This window comes from Talpa occidentalis, unplaced genomic scaffold (genome assembly GCF_014898055.3).
Source record: "Talpa occidentalis isolate TD23 unplaced genomic scaffold, MPIMG_talOcc4v2.1 talOcc4.10, whole genome shotgun sequence".
In the NCBI taxonomy this organism is placed as follows: Eukaryota; Metazoa; Chordata; class Mammalia; order Eulipotyphla; family Talpidae; genus Talpa; species Talpa occidentalis.
The window spans coordinates 65,136,520-65,161,957 of record NW_023600993.1 but is presented as its reverse complement, the minus strand read 5'-3'; the positions used below and the strand labels follow the sequence as shown (position 1 = coordinate 65,161,957).

Genomic DNA, 25,438 nt, shown 5'->3' with positions numbered 1-25,438 from the left:
AAAAAAGATTTATTTATGCATATAAGAACTGGGGTAGAGGCCAGAGGTGTGGGGGAGGGGTGAGAGGATTCACCAGAGACAGAGTGGGGAACAGAACAGGCAGAGTGACTGAAATACACTGCTGAGGGGAGCAGTGGGCAAGACAGGAGAGGTCTGCTGGGCCATGTGGGTAGCTCCCTGGTGGGGGGATGGAACTCATGCTGCAGTGGCTGTGGATAGCTTCCTAGGTTGTGAATAGCTTCATAGTGCTGTGCTTAACCCCTTGTGCACCAAAGAGGCCTGAAAGCTACTTTTCTGTGGTACCTAAAGAAGACCTTGTTATGGCAGACTGTTGTCAGTCTCCAGTTTGAACATGCTCCATTTCTTGCTCTGAGATTTTGGACAAGGAAAGTATTTCAACACTGTGCATCAGAACCTCACTAAGGTATTGTGAAAATTAAAGGAATAGTTGTTAAGCATGTGATCATGTTATTGTTAAGCATGTTCAAGTGATAAGCACAGAGAGCAGTGTCACATGATAAGTACTGATATGATAAGATGACACTGGCATCTCCACTATGATACTGGCAGACATGCCCAGCCTGCACACACACACCTATAATCACTTACAAACTAGGTAGGTGTTCACAGGTTTCAAACAACTTTATTAAAGAAATCTTGTAAATTCCTATTTTTGTTAATATTGGGTAGTCAGAAAAGTCATGAAATATTTTTTTCTATGTTTTTCAAGCAAAAATGCATCATGACTTTTCCAACAACCCAATATAGGCACAACAGGTTTTTGAATAATGGATATTCAATGTTGCTTTGTTATAACTTTAATGAAAAAAAAAAAAAAAAGAAAACAATCCTGGTCAATTTTGAGCAAAACAAAGTTATTACAGGACCTGCTTTATTTATATGTTTTATTGCTAAAAGTTGCAATTACAAAAGTTCCCATAGGCAACATTAAGTGAAGACTTACTATACCAAAAAAAAATTTTTTTTAAAGATATATTTATGGGCTTCCCCGTGGCACAGCGGTTGAGCACTGGGCTGCAAAGCTGCTCGCAGCCTCTGCAGCACCGGTTTGATCCCCAGCCGCAGGCGAGGGTCCCACATGGCGTGCGGATCTCTCCTGCTGCACCCGCTGCTCTCCTCAGCAGTGTATTTCGTCGATCTGCCTGTTCTGCTCCCCACTCTGGCTCTGGTGAATTCTCTCACCCTCCTGCGCTTCTGACTGTACCCAGTGCTTGTATAAATAAATAAATAAATCTTTTAAAAAAAAGATTTATTTATTCATGCATACTAGAACATTTATTCATGCATTTATTCATGCATCTGGCCTGTACCCCAGTTCTACTATGCATGAATAAATAAATCTTTTTTTTAAAAGATTTATTTATTTATTTATACAAGCACTGGGTACAGTCAGAAGCGCAGGAGGGTGAGAGAATTCACCAGAGCCAGAGTGGGGAGCAGAACAGGCAGACTGACTGAAATACACTGCTGAGGGGAGCAGTGAGCAAGACAGGAGAGGTCTGCCACACCATGTGGATATCTCTGCAGCCAGCTGGGATCGAACCTGCACTGCAGAGACTGCAGATAGTCTCACAGCACTGTGCTCAACTGCCTGCACCACCAGGGAGGCCCCCCAAAAGGTTTTTTTTTTTTTTTTTTTTTTTTTTTTATAGAGGCATGCTTTATTTATTTGTTTGCTGGTTTGTTTGTTTGTTTTGTTTATACATGCACTGGGTACAGTCAGAAGCGCGGGAGGGCGAGAGAATTCACCAGAGCCAGAGCGGGGAGCAGAGCAGACAGAAGGACCGAAGTACACTGCTGAAGGGAGCAGCGGGCGGCAGGAGAGGTCTGCGCGCCATGTGGGACCCTCCTCTGGTGGCCGGGGAGCAGCCGGGGATCGAACCGGCGCCGCAGAGGCCGCGCGCAGCTTCGCAACCCAGCGCTCAACCGCTGCGCCACCGGGGAGGCCCCGGCCCAAAAGGTTTTTAAACTGAAAGTTGTATGTATTTAAGATGTACAACATAATGATTTGATATACATACACAGAGTGAAATGATTATTATAGTCAAGTTAATTAATTTACCTCCTTCTCAATGGTTACTTATTTTTGTGACATGAGCACCTGGAATCTACTCACAGCAAGTTTCCACTATTCAAAAGAGCTTTATTAACTATAGTCACCATGGTCTATATTACAGCTCTAGACATACTCATCTTACATAACAACAGTTCTGTACCAATATCTTCACATTTTCTAAAGATTTTTTATAGCCACACATACTTATATTTGTGCTAGAACTATATACATAGACTCAAAATTTATGTTTCTGTCCATGTGGTTATGAAATATCCAGGTAGTCAGTTATATAAATTTAGTTATATACACACAAGGCTATCCATTTATGTCTCTACAAATACAAAACAAGTACATATGCTCTCTCTTTATATATATATATGCATATACACATGTATCATTATTCTTATGCAAATATAGAAAGACTAATTCAGCATTAATGTCAACTCTAACTTAAATTTTATCATAAACAATAGTTTGTTTATGTATTAAAACAGCAAAAACAATGTAAAAGAAGTGACAGAAAAGGAAAACCACATTTTTTGAATTCCCTTTGTAGGAGCTGCCTGGGTTAATTTAGATCATGAGTGTAAGACAGAAACAAAAACAAAAACAAACAAAAAAGAAGTAGCAAAGTCATGCAAAATTGCACGGAATTCTCTAGAAATCAGTCTTCCTACCAAAGTAAACACTGGCCAGAAAGAATAATTGGAATCAATCATTTCAAAACTCCAAAACCACATCAGATACTTGGAGTAATGTGACTGATTAAAGTAGAGGCTCCGAGGCAGCACTCCCACGCCCACCTGTGACTACGCCGGTGCCTCTACACCAACTCTCTCCCTCTGCAGGCCAGCAGCCTTCTGTTTGCCTGTGACCGTCAAGGCTGCCCACCTGCAACCATGCAGGCCTCTCTCAGCAAACCTGTCCCTTTGGGGGCAGCTCTTCCTGCCCGCTTGTGTCTATACAAGTTTTCTTTATTCCTCCATCCTTTTCCCTAATAAACCTACTCTTAAAATGTATATATAAAAAAAATAAAGTAGGGGCTTCTGATGTTTGTAAGAGAGTGGTATGTAGAGGGAACTACCATCTCCAATTCTTCAACCATTCTAGAGCTTTGACAGCAGCCCGAGTTCCTGGTGCCAAAGTGGAGAGCGGGTGCCCTTTTGCCCCTAAAGTCTGGACTTGTGTGTAAGTTTTGGTAAGTCTGGTGATCCCCTTAGGGACTAGAGCAAGTGCTGGCCTCGGTGCCTGCCTTCTCAAAGAGCAGCAGCTCCTTGCAGAGGCATCCGTGGAGATTTCTAAAGACAGAAAGTTGTTTGTTCTTATTTTTTTTAGGTCACTGACTGACTGTAGACATATGGAAGAGAAAGTGAACTCACCACACAAAACAAAGAATATACACATTAAAAAAAAAACTTGAAAAAAAATCACAAATACACCTGCAGTCCTTTACTAATAAAAGTCTACAATACTTGAGTTGGAAAATCAGAATTGCAGTTACCACAGTAACTTTGAGAATGTCTGTATCTGAGAATGTCTAATATCTAATACTGAGAATGTCTATATCTCAATAAAAACTCACAAAGCACACAAAGAAACAGGATATTATATATGACTTATTTACAGAGACTAAACTTGGACAGAAATCACCTTTGAGAAAGCCTAGGTAATAGAATTACCAAAGACATTAAATCAACTGTGTTAAAAATGCTCAGTGAGTTAAAGAGAATCACAACAAAGACTGAAGGAAATCAAGAAAAAAACACGAACAAAATGAGAATACCAACAAGGAGCGAGAAATTACAAAAGAATCAAATTCTAAAACTAAAAAGCACAATAATGAAAACAAAAAATCATTAGAAAGGCTCAATTGTATATTTAGGCTGGCAGAAGGATCACTGAACTTGAAATAAGACAATTATCAAGTCTGAGAAGCAGAATAAAAAAGAATAAAGAAAAATGAACAATTTTGTGTAATAGCATGTGTCAATCATACACGTCATAGAAGTACAAGAAGGAAAAGTGAAAAGGGCAGAAAAAATACTAGAAAGAAATAATGACCCCAAACTTCCTAAATTTGTTTAAAGACATGCATATAAAGATCCATGAAGATAGCAAAATCCAATCACTGTACAAAGTACTCGAAAGAAAAGGCTGAGGAGTGAAATGTTTATAGAGGTTTTGAGAAACTCTGACTTACTCCTTGTACCTGGAAGGTAACACACATGCAGAGGGCTGTTAAAATGCTCAGGAAAGACCAGAAAAAGCCCCGTACTGTCACTTCTGAGTGGCCAACAGCATGTGCACAAGCAGGGAGTGAAGGCTAAGGCAGAGCTGTAAGCTACCTGGATTAGAACTATAGGTATGCTCCAACAGAAACACAGAGCACTGCAGCAAAGATTGTGAGAGAGGCTGGTTCCAGGTATTCAAAGGAAATCTCTGTCCAATGACTAACCAAGAAGAATTTTTAATAGTTACATACAATGTATGATTTTACAAAATAAGTTCAGAAAAGACACTAAAACAAAAATTACTACAAAATCATCCAAAAGTCCTGGACACAGGGAGAATTTAATTTCTAGGGCTGCTGCATTATATTATTTGAAATGTCCAGTTTTCAACAAAAATTTATATGACATATAAAGAAATAATTAACAAAGATAAAAGCAGTCAATAGAAACTGTCCCTGAGAAAGTACAGACATTGGAATTACTACACAAAGCTTTTCCATCAGAGCTAAGGTTCAGTGCTAAAGGAAGCTACATCTAAAGAACCAAAGGAAAGTATGAGCGCACTGTCTCACCAAATAGAAAATACTGATGCAGAGAAAAAAATCTTACAGGAACTAAATAGAAACTTGGATTTAAAAGTATAATAACTGATATTTTAAAAATTGCCAAAGGGTTCAACTGAAGATTTGAACAGACAGAAAAAAAATTTTAAAAAGCAAACCTGGAGACACATTAGTGGAGAAATTCCAATCTGAGAAAAGGAATGAAAAACAACTACAAAAGGAACAGAGCCTAAAAGACCCATAGGGTACCATCAAACAAACCAACATAGAAATAATAGCAGTTCCAAGATAGGGCAGGAAGAATATCTGAAGAAATAATGACCCCAAACTCCCAAATGTAATGAAAAGCATTTATCTATATATTGAAGAAGCCCAATGAACTCCATGAAGAATTAACTCAGAGATGCACAACTAAACACATCATAATCAGACTGTTGAAAGACAAAGAGAATCTTCAAAGGAGCAAGAAGAGACTCATCACATACAATGGATGATCAATAAAATCAACAGCTACTTTCTCATATGAAACCACAGACCAAAAGACAGTGCAATGATATATTTAACGGTGAAACAAAAGGTCTGTCAATCAAGAATTCCATTATCTAGTAAAACCATCCTAAAAAATAAAGGTGACACTCTTTTTTTGATGCCTTAGAGGCTTCCAGCTGCTTCAAGATGAACAGCTCCTTCCCAGCTACTGGCTTCCAGGAACTCATTGAAGTGGAGGATGAAGGCAAACTTTGTCCCCTTATGAGAACCTTATGACCACAGAAGTGCTGATGATCTACATAGAGAATGAAAGGCTTACATGGTCTAAGTAAGTGGTGGGAATGACAAACAAGGCTTCCTCATGAAGCAGAGTGTCTTGACACAAGACCATGTCTGCCTGCTACTGTTACAGGAATGGGGACTTGGTGAAAGAAAGTAAAATCTGTTTGGGTTACACTGTGGATGCCAATCTGAGTGTTCTCAACTAGGTCATGTGAAAAAAGGGAGTAAATTTATTGCTGGACCCATAGATATTACTGTTTCCTGGGGCCCAAAAGAGCCAGCAGATCCCAAAAGCTTTTCAATCTCTCTAAAGAAGATGATGTACACCAGTATGTTGTGAGAGGGTAAGAAACCCTGGACCAAAGCACCTAAGAGTCAATGTCTTCTTGTACCAGGTGTTCTGCAACACAAATATCGGTGTATTGCTCTGAAGAAACAGTGTGCTAAGAAGGAAGAGGCAGAGTATGGTAAATTTTTGGCCAAAAGAATAAAGTAGGTTGAAGGAAAACACCAGGAATAGATCGCCAAGAGACAGAGGCTGTCTTCTTTGAGAACTTCCACCTCTAAGTCTCGCTACAATCAAAAATGAGATTGTTCTAATAGAAACAAATAAATAAAACCACACAAAATAAAATAAGTAAGATAAAGTAAAGGAGATACAATGCCAAAGGCAGAATTCATGAAAAAAATAATACATTGGGGGGGCCTCCCTGGTAGTGCAAGGGGTTAAGTCTCAGCACTAGGAAGCTATCAGAAGCCATTGCAACATGAGTCTAACCCACATGGTGCAGCAGACCTCTCCTGTCTCACCCACTGCTCCCCTCAGCAGTGTATTTCAGTCAGTCGGCCTGTTCTGCTCCCCACTCTGTCTCTGGTGAATCTTCTCACCCTCCATACCTCTGGCCTATACCCCAGCTCTTGTATGCATAAATAAATAAAATAAATCTTTTAAAAAATAAATAATATATTGGACTTCATATAAATTAAGGACTTCTGTTCTGAAAAACACTTAACAGAAAGAAAAGACAAGTCACAGAATGGGAGAAAACATCTGCAAAAAACGTGTCCAATATAAAGGAGTGCCATCCAAAATAACAAAGAGCTCTTAAAACTTAACAAGAAAAAAAAAATAATGAGGAAAAAAGATCTGAACAGACCTTTCACAAAAGAATATATCAAATGGCGACTCAGCATATGAAAAGTTGCTCAACATTATATGCCATTAGAGAATTACAAATAAAACAAGGTATCATCACAAGTCTAGTAGAATGGCCTGCAGCTAGAACCAAATGCCAATAAACCAAATGCTGACGGGAATAATGGACTCTCTTTTGTTGCTGATGGGGATGAAAATGGTCCAGCTACTTTGGAAAACAGTTTGGTAATTTATTTCAAAAGCAAACATACTCTAACAAAAAAATGACTCATCAATCATGCTGCTTGGTGTTAACTCAAATGAGTTAAAACATGTCTACACAAAACCCTGCAGGTGGATATTTATAACAGATTTATTCATAATTGCCAAAACTTGGAAGCAGCCAAGATGTCCCTCAGTGATTAATGGATAAATGTGATACACTGTATATTTTGTTCCCCTGAGAGTCATATGCTAAAATCTTAACCCCAATCCGATGGTATTAAGATTTGGAGCTGCTGGGCCACAATTAAGTCATGAAGGTAGACCCTCACAAATGGGATTAATGCCCTTATAAGAGAAACTCCCAGAAAGCGATCTCTCCCCTTCATCCATGTGAGCACACAGCAAGAAGAAGGCCATCTGTGAGCCAGGAAGCAGGCATCACCAGATGCTGAATCTACTGGTGCTTTAAACTGGCACTTCTCAGCACCCAGGACTGTGACAAATAAATGCTATTGTTTAACAAGAGACTGTGGTAACAGTTCACAGGTGTCTTGGTGGTGGTATTTTATGGGGATTACACCTGGGAGGAGAAGTTGATACAGGACAGCAAAGAGGCACTAAAACTGCCCAAGGATACTGCCCAAATAGTTCACTGGTCACCATCTGAGTTATTCACCTGTGCGTACAATTGGAAGACTACTCAAATTCAGAGAACAACAATAATGGGTATTACTGTTAACAAACAAGGGAAAAGCAAAGATTTACTGAGGCCAAAAATGGCTGTTTACCTCACCCAAAGTAGTGTCCAGTGTTTTAAACTCCTAAACACAAAGGCGTCCAAGATGGAATCTTCTCACCACTGAGGACATGGAGCACTTGGCAGGCAGACTATAGGCCGGGTTCCAACTCACGAAGACAACAGAAGACACAAGGGGATATGCCCCAGCACAGCACCAGACAAGCAACACTCAAAACAGCAGCTGCAGCAGCTGAACAGGACATCCTTTGCCCCTAACAGAACAACCAGACAAATGGCCACATTCATTCAGCTCAGCAAGGCCCCTGGCTCTGGGTCTTCACCTTTGGTGCCAGGCTATAACAGCAAAACCAGGAACAGTTTCCATTGTTCAGCTACCTACAAAGCCTCCGAAATTTTCCTCTCTGAGGATGGCTGCTAGAAGTCTCTCCACATTCTTCAGAGGCCCACAACAGCCTTCTGGAAGATCGGCATGGTAGGGGGCAAAAATCGCTGAGTCCTGAATCCCTGAAGATCTGAAAACGCTGAAATTCCCCACGGTGAATGCTCAGGGCTGCTTCTACAGTCCCTTATATTTCTTTTCTTTCTTTTTTTTTTTAAAAAGATTTATTTATTTATGCAAACAAGAACTGGAGTCTCCCTGGTGGCACAAGGGGTTAAGACACAACCTACAAAGCTGTCCATAGCCACTGCAGCTCAAGTTCGATCCCCAACCAGGGAGATACCCACATGGTGCAGCAGACCTCTCCTGTCTCTCCTGCTGCTCTCTCAGCAGTGTATTTCAGTCAATCTCCCTGTTCTACTCCCTGCTCCACCTCTGGTGAATCCTCTCACCCACCCCCCCACACCTCTGGCCTGTACCCCAGTTCTTGTATATAGTCTCTTATATTTCTTATCAGAGTCTCCACCCCACTGATACTTTGTTCACTTTTCCCCTGGGGCTATCCATCCTCATCAGCACCCCCCTACAAGGGGGCGCCACCTATAACAGCCTTTGGTTTCAGCCACCGGTTACAAAATCAAACATTGTACAAAAATGAATAAATGTAAAAAAATATATATAAATAATAAAAAAAAGTTGTTTAAACTAGCCAGTCTATATGATATTTTTATTATAGCCACTCCCAGGGCTGCAGTCCTCAGTCCCCTCAGCTGCTATCGGTAAGATCCCAGCCTAAATAAGCCCCCAGTCTGCCACTCCATCTCCCCTTGAATGTACATACTGCCCCATTTTATGAGTATGTGATAGATTAATCTGCAATTAACCCCTGTGGATGGACACTTAATTGTTTCTCATCTTTTAATACTATAAACAGTGCTGCAATGCACTACTGTTAGTGATAAATTTGTAGAAGTAGAATCACTAGGTCGCAAGTCTTTTTCCAGTTTTGACAGATCTTGCCAACTTGTCTTCCACAAAAGTTACACCAATTGACAGTCCAAGAGCAATGTAGGAGATTACCTCTTTCTCCACTCCTGAGCAGTATAACATATTATCAAACTTAAGTTTCTTTTTCCAACATGAAAGGGAAAAGTGTATCTTTCTGTAAATTTCATTGACAAATAGCTTTGTGAAGGAATAACTAATTACTCAATAATTGTATAAATTCTAGAGAATCTGGTGGAACACAATAGATAATAAAAGAAATGTTCTTTGCTTGCAAGTCTGAAATCAGATATGGCTGATGGAATGAATGTGTGACCTCACTAAATTACACAAACTGAAGGGCCTCCCCTGGTGGCGCAGCGGTTGAGCGCTGGGCTGTGAGGCTGCCCGCGGCCTCTGCAGTGCTGGTTCGTTCCCCGGCTGCCAGCAAGGGTCCCACAAAAAAAAAAAAAAAGAACACAAACTGAACACCCAGGCAGGGCAGTGTGGTCTGATGGAAAGATCAAGCACGTCAGCCTGACTGAATTACTAGCTTGTTGGTCCTCAGTTTCCACCTCTATAAAATGAGGCCATTAAAACAGATGATTTAAAAGATTCCTTTCACTCTGGAAATTCTATATTGATAAGAAAATAGAAAAAATTCACTTTAAAAGTGACTACAGTATTCTTAACACACAACTTGTGTCAGGCAGTCCAACAGCGCATCACCATGGCAAAGTGCATTCTCCATCCCAACACATGGAGCAGGGGTGTGAGTGGTGCCCTGTGCCTGGAAGTACAGTTCAATCACTCTTCTACCGAGCCCAGACCTAAGGATTCTCAGACAGTCCCCAGGTGGCCACCACTGGGAAATGCTGCCATGAAAGATATAAGAAGAAACCACCTTACGCAGAATTGGGAACAAAATCTCATTCATCTAACACACAGCATCCTTACCTCTGTTCACTGACCAGCCAGTTGGCCATGATTTGACATATGGAATGCAAGTGGGCAGATATCAATGAAATTGGGGCATTAGAACCAATGGGTTAAAAGTAAATCAATTTCAGACCATAAACTATGATGCACAGGAAGGTATCTTTTATTAGTTTTACTCTTCATCTACTATTTCCAACTTACAATGAATGTAATGAATTAACTTTCAAAGAAATAACAACATGTGGACAGACTTAAAAGCAGATTATTGCCTAACTAGACCTTCCTGAAAGGCTGCTTTAGCATACAATTTGGATTAGTTAGTATAAAGTGGAATTTTGGGAAACTTAAGATGCCACCTTCAATTCCAGGGACCAGGTCTTTGCTTCAGGAACTTGGGCCCTTAAAAAAAGTTTCTCTGCTGCGAATCAAACACACCAGAATCTTTCTTTTCTACACTAGAATTCCTAAATTCAGCCTTCTCCATGTCAATGGCAATATTAAATAGCACATGCAGGAAATAAAAAGCAACACAAAGGTTTTCCTTCTGAAGGAACCAAGGTGAGTACAGTAGAAGGACATTGCTAAAACAGATTTCAGATTCCTGGCCATCCCCAAATATCTTTCATTCATGGATATTTAATGGAGGTGATGAGTAACAGAACTCATTATCTCAAGAAATATAAACTTGAATTTTTAACACTGAGCAGGTCTGATAGCCAAGACCCACCTGACCTGCTTTCCTCTCATGGGTGCTTATAGAAAGTTTTATGAATGATTTTTCTTTGCCTATAAACCCCAATCTGAGGATGCTACAAATACCAGTTAAAATGGGGTGCCAGAGAGCAGCTACATCTATCATCCCATTTTGCAGATGAAGAAACTTATATCCTACACACAAGCATATAAACAGAAAGATTTTCTCAGCAGGCTGAAAGTACAGATGGAGCAGACATGGGTGTGAGATAACTTATCAAGGTTTTATCCTGCACTGCTCTCATTGAGATGGCTATTTTTCCATGCATCTATTGGCCTTCTGGATATTCTCTGTCGTGAATTGTCTGTTTAGAAGTGCTTCCCATTTATTAATTAGGATATTTGTTTTTCCATTGCTGAATTCTCTAAGTTTTTTTAATAGCTCTTGGATATTAACCCTTCCTCACTGGTATAATGTGTGAATTTTTTCTCCCATTCATAAGGTATCTTTTTAATCTACTTAAATTTTCTTTTGCTGTGTGAAATCTTTTTAATTAGAACCAACTGTTTATTTTTGCTTTTATTTCCCTTGCCATAAAGGTCACCTCCAGAGATATCTTTATCATTGATGTTATGGAAACATATTGCCAATATTTCCTTCATTACATTTCATTGTTATAAAGGGATTTATAACAGCAGGGATTATATCTAGACCTTTAAAATTTCTGTGTGTGGGGTTAGAGACATGATCCAACTTCATTCTTTTACATGTGGCCTTCCAATTATCCCAGAACAACTTATTAAAGAGTCTCTCCTCTCCCTATTTTACAGTTACAGCTGCTTTATCAGAAATTGAGTACACACACACACACAGATTTATTCTTGTTCCACTGACCCATGTGTCTATTATGGCAATACCACACTGCTTTTAGTATTGTTGCTTTATAGAATAGTTTGAAGTCAGGTAATATATACCTCTATTTCTCCCCTTTTCTCTTAGGATTGCTTTAACTATCCCAAAGCCTTTTATGGTTCCATATAAATATCAACATTTTTTATTCAATTTTGTTCAAGAATGGACTGTATTAGATTTATGTGTAGCATTAACTAGGACAGTCACTTTGATTCTATTGATTCTCTACATCCATGAGCATGTGATGTCTTTCATTTCATGGCATTAACTCCTTTAATAACATCTTGTAGTTCTCACTGTATAAGTCCTTCAACTTCTTGGTTAATTCCAAGGTATTTGATTCTTTTAGAAATTACTGTGACCACAATTATTTTCTTAATTTGTTTTTCTTCTTGATTATTGTATATATATAAAAGTGCTACAAATTTTTATGTTGATTTTGTAACTTGCTGTTTTGTTGTTTTACTCTATTGTTTCTACTGGCTTTTAGGTGGAGTATTTAGTGTTTTCTATATATAACATCATGTCATCTGCAAGTAGTGCTAGTTTCACTTATTTTCTGATTTAGATTCCCTTTATCTCCTCTTGCCTGAATGCTGTAGCTAAAACCTCTGCTGCTATATTAAACAGAAGTGGTGACAATGGGCATTCTTGTTTTGTTCATTATCTTAAAGTGAAAGTTTTCAGCTTTTTATTATTAAGTATTATATTGACTATAGAATTCTCATGCATGTTCTTTATTACATTAAGTAGGTTCCTTCTATTCCCAACTTGTTTATAGTTTTTATCATCAACAGGTGCTGAAACTTACCAAATGATTTCTCTACATCTATTGATATTAACAGATGATTTTGATCTGTACTTTTGTTGGTGTAATGTATTACATGGATTGATTATATGATAAAACACATGTATAATTATTCTTGCATCCCTGGCATAAATCCCAAATGGTATTTGATGAATAATCCTTGTGATAAACTATAGAATTCAATTTGCTAGTATTTTGTTTAAGATTTTGGCATCAATGTTCATCAGGGATTATTGATTTTATCTGATAGTTGTATTGGGCAGTCTTTATCTGGTTTTGGTATTAAGGGAATTCTGGCATCATAAAATGTAATAGGAAGCATTTTCTCTTCTTGGATTTGTAGAAATACTTTGAGAGGGATGGGTATAAGTTCCTCTTTAAAGATTTGATAAAAATTTGTAAAGCCACCTGATCCTGAGCTTTTGTTTTAGGGAAGATTCATTTTATTTTATTTTATTTTTTATTTAAATTTTATATTTATATTCCCTGTACAATTACAATTATTTTTACCCCAAACCCTCCTTTCCCCACCACCCACCCAACATAGAGTGTCTCTGGTTCATAGTTGTTTCTTGATTTTGATATTTTCTTTCTTATAGTTATTCTTTCTCCTGGTCTCTTATTTAAATTTTCTAGATTCCTGCTATGAGTGAGACCATCCATTATTTTAATTTTTTCTTTCTGGCTTATTTTGCTGAGCATGATCCCTTCCAGCTCCATCCATGTTGCTGCAAAAATTCCATGGTGTATATATACCACATCTTCTTGATCCAGTCATCTATTTTTGGGCATTTGGATTGTTTCCAAAGCTTACTTATTGTAAATATGCTGCTATAAACATAGGGGTGCAGGTGCTCTTTGGAATTGATGTTTCTGTGTCCTTTGGGTAAATACTTAGGAGTGGAATTGCTGGATCATATGGAAGCTCTATGTTTAGTAGGTCCAGAAATCTCCACACACTCTCCATAGTGGTTGGACCAGTTTGCACTCCCACCAACAGTGCAGGAGAGTTCCTTTTTCTCCACAACCTTGCCAACATTTGTTGTTGCTAGTTTTTTTAATATGTGCCATTCTCACTGGTGTAAGATGGTATCTCATGGTAGTTTTGATTGGCATTTCCCTGATTACAAGTGATGTTGAACATTTTTTCATATGCCTGTTGGCCATTTGCATTTCCTCTTCAGAGAAGTTTCTTTTTAGCTTTTCTGCCCATTTTTTGACTGGATTATTTTCTTTGTTTTTGTTGAATTTCATCAGCTCTTTGTAGATTTTTGTAATCAGTCCTTTATCATTAGTGTTGTGTGCAAAATGTTCTCCCAGTTGCAGTTTCTCTTTGTTTTGGTTATTGTCTCTTTTGCTGTGCAGAAGCTCTTTAATTTGATGTAGTCCCAACTGTTTATCTTTGCCTTCACTATCACTGCTTTGGGTGATGTGTCTGTAAAGATGTCTTTGATGTGCATATCACGTAGTGTTTCGCCTATATTTCCCTCTATGTATTTTATGGTTTCAGGTCTTATGTCTAGTTCTTTAGTCCATTTTGAGTTGGTTTTTGTGCATGGTATTAGGTAGTAGTCAAGCTTCATTCTTTTGCATGTAGCGACCCAGTTTTCCCAGCACCATTTATTGAACAAACTTTCTTTGCACCAATGCATAGTCTTTGCTCCTTTGTCAAAGATTAGTTGACCATCAATCTGTGGGTTTATTTCTGGATTTTCTATTTGATTCCATTGGTCTGTGTGTCTGTTCTTGTTCCAATACCATGCAGCTTTGATGATTATGGCTTTGTAGTATAGTTTGAAGTCTGGGAGTGTGATGCCTCCAGTCCCTTCTTTTTTTTTTTTTTTTTTTTCAGGAGAACTTTGGCTATTCGGGGTTTTTGGTGATTCCATATGAATTTCATCAATAATTGTTCTATTTCTCTGAAGAATGACATTGAAATTTTTATTGGAATAGCGTTGAATCTGTATATTGCTTTTGGTATGATGGCCATTTTAATAATGTTTATTCTTCCAATCCATGAGCAGGGGATGTCTTTCCATTTCTTTGTGTCTTCTTCTATTGTTTTTAACAGTGTTTCATAGTTTTCTTTGTACAGGTTCTTTACCTCTTTTGTTAAATTTATTCCCAAGTGTTTGATTTTTTTTTGTTTTGATAATAAAAGGGATGGTTTTTTTTTATTTCTTCTTCTTCAAATTTATTGTTTGTGTATAGGAAGGCTACCGATTTTTGTGTGTTGATTTTGTATCCTGCCACTTTACTGAACTGATTGATGAGTTGAATTAGTTTTTCTATGGAGTTTTTGGGGTTCTCTATGTATATTATCATATCATCTGCAAATAGTGACAGTTTGACTTCTTCTTTTCCTATTTGGATTCCTTGTATGTCTTTCTCTTGTCTTATTGCTCTGGCTAGGACTTCCAATATTATATTGAAAAGCAGTGGTGAGAGTGGACATCCTTGTCTTGTTCCAGATCTTAATGGAAATGCTTTCAGCTTTTTACCATTGAGAATGATACTGGCTGTTGGCTTGTCGTATATGGCCTTTATGATGTTGAGGTATGTTCCCTTTATCCCAAGAATTTCAAGGGCTTTTGTCATGAATGGGTGTTGCACTTTGTCGAAAGCTTTCTCAGCATCTATTGATATTATCATATGGTTTTTATATTTCTTTTTGTTGATGTGTTGGATAACGATTGATTTTCAGATGTTGAACCATCCTTGTGTCCCTGGAATGAATCCTACTGGTCGTGGTGAATTATCTTATGGATACATTGTTGGATTCTGATAGCTAAAATTTTATTGAGGACTTTTGCATCAGTGTTCATTAGCGATATTGGCCTGTAGTTTTTCTTTGTTCAGGTTTGGTATTAGTGTAATGTTGGTTTCATAGAACATGTTTGGTATTATTCCTTCCTTCTCAGTTTTTTGGAAGAGTTTGTGAAGGATAGGCACTAATTCGTCTCTGAATGTTTGGTAGAATTCATTTGTAAATCCATCAGGTCCTGGGCTTTTGTTTTTGAGAGGGTTTTTGATTACCATTTCAATTTCACTGTTTGTAAATGGTCTGTTTAGGTGTTCTATTTCTTCTTTATCTAGCTTTGGGTGATTGTAGAGTTGTAGGAATTTGTGCATCTCTTCTAGATTGTTGAACTTGTTTCCATATAACTGTTCATAGTAGTTTCTGATTATTCTTTTGATTTCTGCTGTGTCCGCTGTGATTTCTCCTCTTTCATTTGTGATCCTGTTTATTTGTGCTTTCTCCCTTTTTTCCTTTGTGAGCCTGGCTAGGGGTTTGTCTATTTTATTTATTTTTTTGAAGAACCAGCTCTTGGTTTCATTGATCTTTTGGATTGTTTTTTTAGTTTCGATTTCATTTATTTTTGCTTTGGTTTTTATTATTTCTTTTCTTCTACTGGTTTTGGGGTATTTTTGTTGTTCTTTTTCTAGTTCTTTGAGCTTTGAGATTAGGTTGTTTTTTTGAGTTCTTTTTTGTTTCTTGATGTGAGCCTCTATTGCTATATATTTTCTTCTTATTACTGCTTTTGCTGCATCCCATACATTTAGGAAATTGGTGTCCTCCTTGTCATTCAATTCAGAGAATTTTTTAATTTCTTCTTTGATCTCCTCATTAGTCCAGTGGTCTTCCAGTAGTGTGGGTTTCAATCTCCATGAGGTAGGAGAGTTCCTTGTCTTCTTTTTTTTTTTTTTTTTTTTTTTTTTAAATATTAAATTTTATTTTTATATTCCCCCATACAATTGCAAACGCCCCATTTTGACCCCAATCCTTCCCCTCCGCCCCCCACCCCCAAAAAGTGTCTCTGGTTCATAGTTTTTTGTTGATTTTGATTTTCACTTTCTTATATTCATTTTCCTGGTCCCTTATTTAAGTTTTCTAGATTCCTGCTATGAGTAAGACCATCCGGTATTTTTATGGTTTATTTCTAGTTTGATGCCTTCATGGTCAGAAAAGATGGTTGGTATGATTTCAATCTTGGTGTATCTGTTGATGTTTGTCTTGTGTCCCAGTATGTGATCGATCCTGGAGAATGATCTGTGTGCACTTAAGAAAAATGTGTACTCAGATTTTTTGTGTTTAGTGTTCTATAGATGTCTGTTAAGCCCAAGCACTCTAGATCCTTATTTAGAGCTTTAGTTTCTTTACTTATTTTTTGTCTCATTGATCTATCCCTGTTGATAGTGGTATGTTGAAATCTCCTACAACGTATGTGTTTTCTCTGATGTCTGTTTTCAAAGATGACAATAGTTTTCTGATATATTTTGGTGCTCCTTCGTTTGGTGAGTATATTTTAATGAGTTATTTCTTCGTGAAGTATTGACCCCTTGATCATAATGTAGTGACCGTTGGGGTCTCTTTTTACCTTTCTGAGTTGGGAATCTGTTTTATCTTATATAAGTATAGCTGTTCCTGCTTTCTTTTTTGGTCCATTTGCTTGTAGGATTGTTTTCCATCCTTTTACTTTGAGTCTATTTTTATCTTTTGTAGCTAAATGTGTTTCCTGGAGACAGCAAAAGGTTGGGTTTTGTTTCTTGATCTAGCCTGCGACTCTGTGTCTTTTTATTGAAGAGTTTAGTCCATTTACATTTAGAGTTAATATTGACATGTTAGCATCTCTATTTTCCATTGTGTTTGTCTTTCCTTTGATTTTATTTATTTATTCTTTTAATAACTTTTTTTTTGGCCTTCTTTCATTGTTATTCGTCCCTCTGAGGTTCTGGCTTTAGGACTCCTTGTAGTATTAGGGGACATTAATTTTAAAGCTGTTTAAATATCCATGCTTGTGAACAGTTTTTTCAACTCTTTGTTCCTTTCTGGTTTAGTCCTGGTAAACCACATTGTTTTAGAATACATCTTCTTCAAAGTTATTACATTTATTTACATATAATTGTTGATAGTAATCTCTTGATCCTTTGTATTTCCATGCAATCAGTGTAACATTTTTATTTCTGCTTCTGTTCATTAATATTTTCCCTTCTTTATTAGCCAAGCTAGAGATTTATTGATTTTGTTTATATTCATTAAGAATCAACTACTGGTTTCACTGATCTTTTCTACAGTCATTTTAATCACTATTACATTTATTTCTGTTAATTTTTATTGTTTCCTCCCTCCTACAAACTATAAGTATTTTGTTAGATCTCCTTCTTCAAGTTGTTGCAGGAATAATATTAGGTTGTTTACTTGGAATTTTTCTTGCTTCTTAATATGGGTCAGTACTGCAATTATCTTTCCCCGTAAGACTCTTTTTGCTGCATTCTATAAATTCTAATAATTTTATCCTCATTTTTATTATCCTCAAGGTATTTTTTTATTTTTGTTTTAATTTCTTCTTTTATCTAGCAGCTATTAGGCAGCATACAATTTAGTCTCCATGTATTCTGAGTTTCTTCTTTTTTTTTTTTTTTAGTTGATTTCTAGTTTTATGGCATTGTAGTCAGAAAGAGTACTTGGTATATTTTCAATCTTTGTAATCTAATTTATATTTGACTTGTGTCCTAACCTATATTCTAGTCTTAAAATTCTATGTGCACTTGAAAAAAATGTGCATGCAATGGCTAGTAGGTAAAGTGTTTTGTAGATACCCGTAAGCCTAATTGGTCTAGCTCCTCATTTTTTTTCCTAAAGATTTATTTATTTATTTATACAATCACTGGGTACAGTCAGAAGCACAGGAGGGTGAGAGTATTCACCAGAGCCAAAGGGTAAGACAGAGCAGGCAGACTGATGAAGTACACTGCTGAGGGGAGCAGCGGGCGGCAGGAGAGGTCTGTGCACCATGTGGGACCCTCACCTGGTGGCCGGGGATCGAACCAGCACTGCAGAGGCTGCTGGCAGCTTCACAACACAACGCTCAACCACTGCACCACCGGGGAGGCCCCCGAGCTCCTCATTTAAGGCTGTTGTTTCCTTATTTAATCTCTGTTTTGTTGATCTATTCACAGTTTTAAATAGAATATTAATATCCCCTAGTATTATTGTGTTGTTCTCAATATCTTTAGTTCTGTTACTATATGTCCTATGTAACTGTTGTATCATTTGGTACATATATATTTTGACTCATTTCTTTTTCTTGTATTGGGTTCTTAATCATAATGTAATGCTGTCTCTCCCTTAATACCTTTTTTATCTGGAAGTTCATTTTAATTGGCATAAATACAGCTGTTCTTGACTCTTTATAATTGCCATTTGCTTGTAGATTTGAATTCCATCCTTTAAGTCTATGCTTGTATTTCTTGGTAAAGTAGGTTTCCTGTAAACTACTGAAGTCTGGACTTTGTTTTGAAAACCATTTAATCACTCTATAATTTTTACTTTGTTAATTCATGCCATTGTTATTTTTTATATCTTCCTTTTATATTTTGCTTAGGATCCATTTCCACTGTCTCATGTGTTACTGCTATTGATTTTTCCTTGAAGGTTCTGCTCAGGTTAGTATTGGATGGTCTGGTCTCAAACTCATTTGGAAGCATCATTGTTACTCTTCCTCCTTCATATTATTTGACTTCGGTGACTGTAACCTCTACGTTTCTTGTGTAGACTATCACAGCCTAAGGCTATGATAGTTACCTCTATGAGGAGTCACAGGTGAGCTCTCTTGGCTCTTCCCTCCAGTTTGGGTTCCAGCTGGTCTCTATTGAGAATCTCAGTTTTAGGACACTTATCCTCACTCTGCACCCCTGCTGCTGTAGTTCTCGAATTGTGCATCCTTTTGTCCTAGACACCAACTCTGTGCACCTCCTTATCTAGCAAAATGCTGGGCCTTCAAAGTTCCCAATGTGGTATTTACACCTGGGCTAACAGCTACAGAGGTGCTCCATATGATAGACTCCCCTCCCTTCCATGAGTTGTACTATTCTGGTTTCACCACAAACACAGTTCAATTAAAGTTTTTCTTAATCCATCCCACCAGTCTGTCACTCTAATGCTGTAGTCATCTGTTTATCTTTCAGGGGTTATTAACTTTGTATTGCTGCAACTTTGTTGTAACTATATGAAGGAGACAAATCTGGCATCTTCAATGTGCTGCCAGCTTGCCAAACTCCCCCATGATGAGTATTTTATATAAAACAATGTATGAGCTCCAGCAGCTGAGGCTCCTCCACGAGCTCCAGTGTTTTGCTAACCAAAAGAAGAATGTGCAAGCCACATGGAGCCCATGCTGGATAAACACAGTCATATATCACTTAGCCTTAGCAAAGTCTACAAAGTCTACAATGAGAAAGTGAACTTCTGTTGTTTAAGTCACCCAGTTTGTGGCACTTTATTATAGTAGCCCAAGCTGGCTAAAACAGATTGAATAATTTCTCAGAATGTATATTTCATTTTTATGTATGGAATAAAGTTAAAGATTTTATTGCAGGGCCTCCTCCCGGTGGTGCAGCGGTTGAGTGCTGGGCTGCGAAGCTGCCCACAGACTCTGCAGCGCCCGTTCGATCCCTGGCAGCCACCAAGGATCCCACTGGCATGCAGACCTCTCCTGCCACACCCGCTGCTCCCCTCAGCAGTGTATTTCATGGGTCTGCCTGCTCTGTTCCCTGCTCTGTCTCTGGTGAATTCTCTCACCCTCCCCCGCTTCTGACTGTACCCAGTGCTTGTTTAAAAATAAATAAATAAATCTTTTTTTTTTAAAAAAAAAAAAGATTTTATTGCAAAAGATTTATGCAACAAACATTTCTTAAGCTCCCAGTGTGTGCCATGTTTCAGATGCTGTTTTCTTGAAATAAAAGCTCTAGTAGCTCAGTTTTTGCTGCCATGATTCCAAGGCAGAAAAAGATATAAATGAGAAGAGCAGTGAAAATGCAAGTTAACTTAATAGAGGATGCGATGTGCAGACAATGCTGCCAAGAGTGGGAGAATCCAGCTTCCCCAAAGAAGGGGAACTTGGGCCGGTGCGAGATTTGTCCCTCTGGTCTCACCCAGAGACATCCACTTTGCTCAGCATCTGAGAGAGACTGATATGGGTTTGAGAATGTAGCTAATCAAGAGGAAAACTGATGTGTGTGTGAACTGGTACAGATACGTCACTTAATTCAGCTGAACCATTATTTTTAGAAATCCATGAAGATATAAAGATCTTTTGAAAACTATGAGATGAACAGAAATTGCTAATTGTTACAAGTATCTCTGAAAATAAGACAAAGCTGTACTCATAAGAATTTTAGGTATTTTCCCTTATTTGTGAAATGTGTGCTTTTTATACCTGTGAGTCTTTTGGGACTGAGTTCCAGGATGGGTGAGGCATAACATTGTTGGTCCAATATCTTCTGGCAGGCTGCAGAGTGTGTACACTCGAGCAGGCTGAGGTGGCAATCTAGTGTGGAGGGAGTGGGGACAGTGCCAAACACTCCTCAGTGCTGCTGTGACAGAACATCATGCAATACTGCCACTCCCTGTGCATGGTAAATGCCCATGAACACAGAGGGTTGAGTGCAACGCTGTGAAGCTGTCCGCAGCCTCTGCAGCACATGTTTGATTCCCGGCTGGCCAGGGAGAGACCTACATGGTGCAGCAGACCCCTCCTTTCTCACTCACTGCTCTCCTCTGCATTGTATTTCAGTCAATCTGCCTGTTTGCAACCCACTCTGTCTCTGGTGAATTCTCTCACCCTCCCACACCTCTGACCTGTACCTCAGTTCTTGGATAAATAAATAAATCTTAAAAAATAAAGATTTGAGGGCCTCCCCGGTGGCGCAGCGGTTGAGCGCTGGTTTGCGAAGCTGCCCGCAGCCTCTGCAGCGCCGGTTCGATCCCCAGCCACTGGGTGAGGGTCCCACATGATGCGCAGACCTCTCCTGCCGCCCGCTGCTCCCCTCAGCAGTGTACTTCGTCAGTCTGCCTGCTCTGCTCGTCGCTCTGACTATGGTGAGTTCTTTTGCCCTCCCGCGCTTCTGACTGTGCTTGTATAAATAAATAAATAAATAAATAAATAAATAAATAAATAAATAAATAAATCTTTAAAAAAGAAAAAAGACTTGAAGAGGGTACTTTAAACAGTTACCAATAGTTCCATTTATCTCTAGTCTTCACCTCCTCCTAACTGAAAGTTTTTACAAATCTTAGATCGCATTTTGACACATTCTTTAAGCCAAATATCCTGTGAACTAAGAGGGAGGTGGGGAAACCTGGGTGTAAATCTTTGATTTAAAAAAAAAAAAAAAAGCCCTTTTTCAGGAGTCCTAATGGTAGCAGCACACTCTCCGCCTCTGGGCTCCAAGTCCCACCCCTGGAACAGTTCTTCTGGCACCACTGCCCCACGTCCACCTAGACCCACTCGCGCAATGGACATCTGCAAGGCTGCTCTCCACAGGGCCCTTGCAGCTGGCAGGCTGCTGCTGTACTGCCCTGTCTGCCCAGGGCTTTCCAACTCCCTCCCACTCCTTTCACCTAGCTTCTTTCCGACTCTGTCACCCACGCTGGGATTTGGCAGCTGTCACTTTCTGTTCCTTAAAACTCCTAAGATGGCCCACATGGTCTTATCACTAAGCCACTGTATGGCATCTGTCAAAGTATCTTTATTTTTGGCCCAGGCTTGTGGAGAGATCAGAGGAGGCCAAACCTCATGATCTGCTACCATCAGGACTCCTGAAGCACCTTCAGGCTTAAAATTCTATTCCCAGCACAATTCCTCTGCATTCTGCTCAGAAGTTCTTTTTACCTGTCTCATCAGCTTTGGGTTCCTTAAGAGTCTGGCGGGCAAGGACCAAGGGTAAATAGGCAGCCTGGTCCTAGAGGCACCTCAGGATAATGTGAGCCTAGGAAGCAATGGTTGTACAAAGCTTGGGGTCACATTTTGATACCCAGAACCATCCAGAATAGGAACTTTTTTTTTTTGTCTCTCTTTCTGGCCTCTGCTCACTTTGTGTCTGGTCTCCAGTGGATTCTTGATCAATGTCTGATGAGACTCACTTTCTCTATCCCTAGTTTGTATTGGGAAAAAAAGTGATATAAGCATTTTCTTTAATATCCACAAAAATTGGCAGAACTCATGCATCATTAGAAGCAAATTAATTATATAACTGGAGATCATGGATCATAATGTCCAGGGGCTAAACAAGTCCCCCTACTATTAGCTGGGAGCTCCAGAATGAACATTGCTATTCAACTTGATTTTGTTGTTCTAGCCAGCCAATTTCACCAGTCCTAAGCAGACTGAATTTTTTTTTGAAAATGTCTCTACATGGGAAGTCAAGTTAAGTCTGCAGGTAAAGGACTCTGTCGGTAAGGACTTCTTGCCTCCTAATTCAAGGACCTTCCCAGGGCATGCTGGGCCCTGATGGCAAGGGTGGGCAGACAAGCTGCTGTGTTATGTGATGAATAATTACATTAATTAGCATAAAAGCTGATAATAGGAAGGTAGACTTGGTGGTGAGTAATAGATTTCAGGATGGCAGACTCTGTTGGGAGATGGCTGTCACTCACGGACATGCATTTGAAGGTTAAACAAGGCTCTAGCTAAAGGCACAGCTCTCTGAAAATATGCGTCTAAGAGGGGAAAACTTTTGGAGCCAAAGACAGAAATCTAGTGGATCAGAAATTAATTTGAAGCTCAGAGGATAGTGAAAAAGAACATATAAAAGTATGACACAACACACATACAAATGTATGTAGAGAGAGAGAAAGAGAAGGTATTTGATTCTCTTTTCCAAACATTTGGCTTATATCGTACTTGCTTAAAGAATAAGGAAACCTGTTTCAACAGATGTACAGAAAAGAATGGGAGCTCTTTCCCTTAGGCCCTTTCTCATTTTCTCCTTTCCTACTCAAGTTAAAAATCTACTAAAAGAAATAGAATACATAATCCTCTGGGTTTTTTAAGGCCAGCTGCACCTATATCAAACACTGAGGTGGATTCCAGGTTCTTTGTTCCAGCCAAGCTGGCACAGCAGACACATCCCCTCATTATGGGTCAGAACCATGGAGAGTCCTTGAGAACACTGAGTTTGGCAAAGGCCTTCAGATTGGAACAAACTCAGCAAAGTCTAGAAATGCCCCTTGGGGAGCTGAAGGCTCTGATTAAGGGGAAGAAGCCTGCCTGGACAGATCCATGTTCCAGATACAGCGAGGAGTAAGAAACCAGAGAGGGAAGAAGCAGGTTATAGAAAAAGGAGACACAAGAGGAATTCAAACGAGCTATCTGGTCTGTTCTCACCATTGTGATGACAAGTTCAGAGTAGCCCACTTCATCTCCATGGCAGTGTGACCCCATTAACAGAGATGGCAGGTCTGGCTATGTAGATGAGTGACTTAGCTTCTGAAGAGAGTCCACCCTGATCCAGCCACTCTACCTGTGGGGTCACAGGTCACCCCCACACCAACTCATCCTTCCTCTTCTGCAGGTGGGACACTGGGTCCAGAGACCATGCTCGAAGGTTGGCCTAGAACTTGCTCTTTTTCCATGACCCCACTATCCGCCAACCTTGTATCTTAACTAGCCTCAGAGGCACTTTTGAAAATCAGTATGTGATCAAAGGAATGTTGGAGAAACAGCATTTTAACAGAGCCACAGTGATGAGGGCAGGCAACACACAGGGAAACTGCCACTGGTGTCCCATTTTCTCTGCGCCTCTAGCCAATGTTTTATGGGCAACATCTGGAAAGCCACTTTCTCATTTACCTTACTGTTAAAGGCAGTATTGAGGGAAAAAAAATCATTTTCATGGCAAAGATACTTTCCGCCAAAGTTCTGTTAGGCAGTTAAAGTGGAGACTGGTGCCTGGAATTAATCAAAGGCTGGGCTACCCCCAGGGTGCCAGAGGGAACAGCAGTTCTGGGCTGATGAAAACCTGTAAAAAGAAAAGAACCACACCCCTTCCTTATAAATAAACCTTGGCTGTTGTTGCACTCTAAGTCAGGTCTTATAACTCTAAGTCAGGTCTTGCACATGACATGAGTGCAGACTCATGAACTATGACATTTGCCGATCTTTGCATGGTGGGTTTCAAAAGGACTTTAGAAAGCAGACTGAGAAATATTTGGGGGGACAGAAATAATTTTAGACCATCTTGGCTCTTTGTTCTGAAGGTGCCTTGTTTAACTTCTTCGGGACAGGAGTTACTTGTTCTCCCTGGGGTCTTCTCTGCATGGCAAGCGTGTGAGTACAAACTGGTGGAGTGCATCTTTACATATGCAGATTGGTCACCTTTTTAGGGAGGCCCTTCCAGTCCACCCTACTTAAAATTGCTAGCTGACTCCCTTGCCCTCTCCTGCTTTACTTCTCTCATACCACTTATCACCATCTAAAATAAAACTGGTATATTTATTGCATTTGTCTACCCCCACTAAAACAAAAGCTTTTGTCTGTGTTGTTGTTGAGTATCCCAAGGACCTAGCATGGTTCTGGGAGAAAGTGACTGCCAAGTAAATATTTGCTGAATGAATGGGTACTGTTCTACAACTTGCTTTGCTTCCTTTGAAAAGTAAGCTGTCCCTGACATCCTCCCAAGGCACTCATAGATACAGCAGGCACCCCTCCCTTTTTACTACTCCCTGTAGTAAAGCTTCCTGTAGCTTGATCCAGATCTGATCCCCCAGCTAAGCGAAACATGGTATTACCCGTGGGAGATTTGACAGGAGTGAGCATGTTCTGGGTCTGGGTCCAGGGTGGAGGAACACAGCAGAGCCTCTGATTTGGCTTTGCTCACATGACCCAGGTTCTGTGGGTGCAGTTGCCTCACCCATGGCCCCTGCCTCTTAGGTCTCCTGCAGGTCATTACATGGTAATCACTTTTATTCAAAGAAGTCTTATGAGTCTCTTGAGACACAGCCTGGGAGGTAATTGCTGAAAAGTAACAGTATTACAAAACATGTAAATACCTAGAGAATATCATAAAGCCAAAGCAGCAAAACAACTCCACGGGAAAAGCAGAAGATGCAAGCTTGTGTCTTGTCTCTGCTGCTTGGTAATAGGAAATGAACACAGTTTTCCAGGTGTCTGATGCTGT

At 39.3% G+C, this 25,438-nt stretch overlaps 1 protein-coding gene and 1 pseudogene across 6 annotated transcripts in view; one reads left to right on the top strand and one right to left on the bottom strand.

Annotated features, from left to right (window-relative positions):
• The window catches only part of NINL (ninein like), a 155,538-nt gene that overhangs the window by 102,646 nt on the left and 27,454 nt on the right, over nt 1-25,438 (bottom strand). The gene's annotated exons all lie outside the window — the stretch shown is intronic.
• LOC119231827 (40S ribosomal protein S6-like) lies at nt 5,544-6,231 on the top strand (annotated as a pseudogene).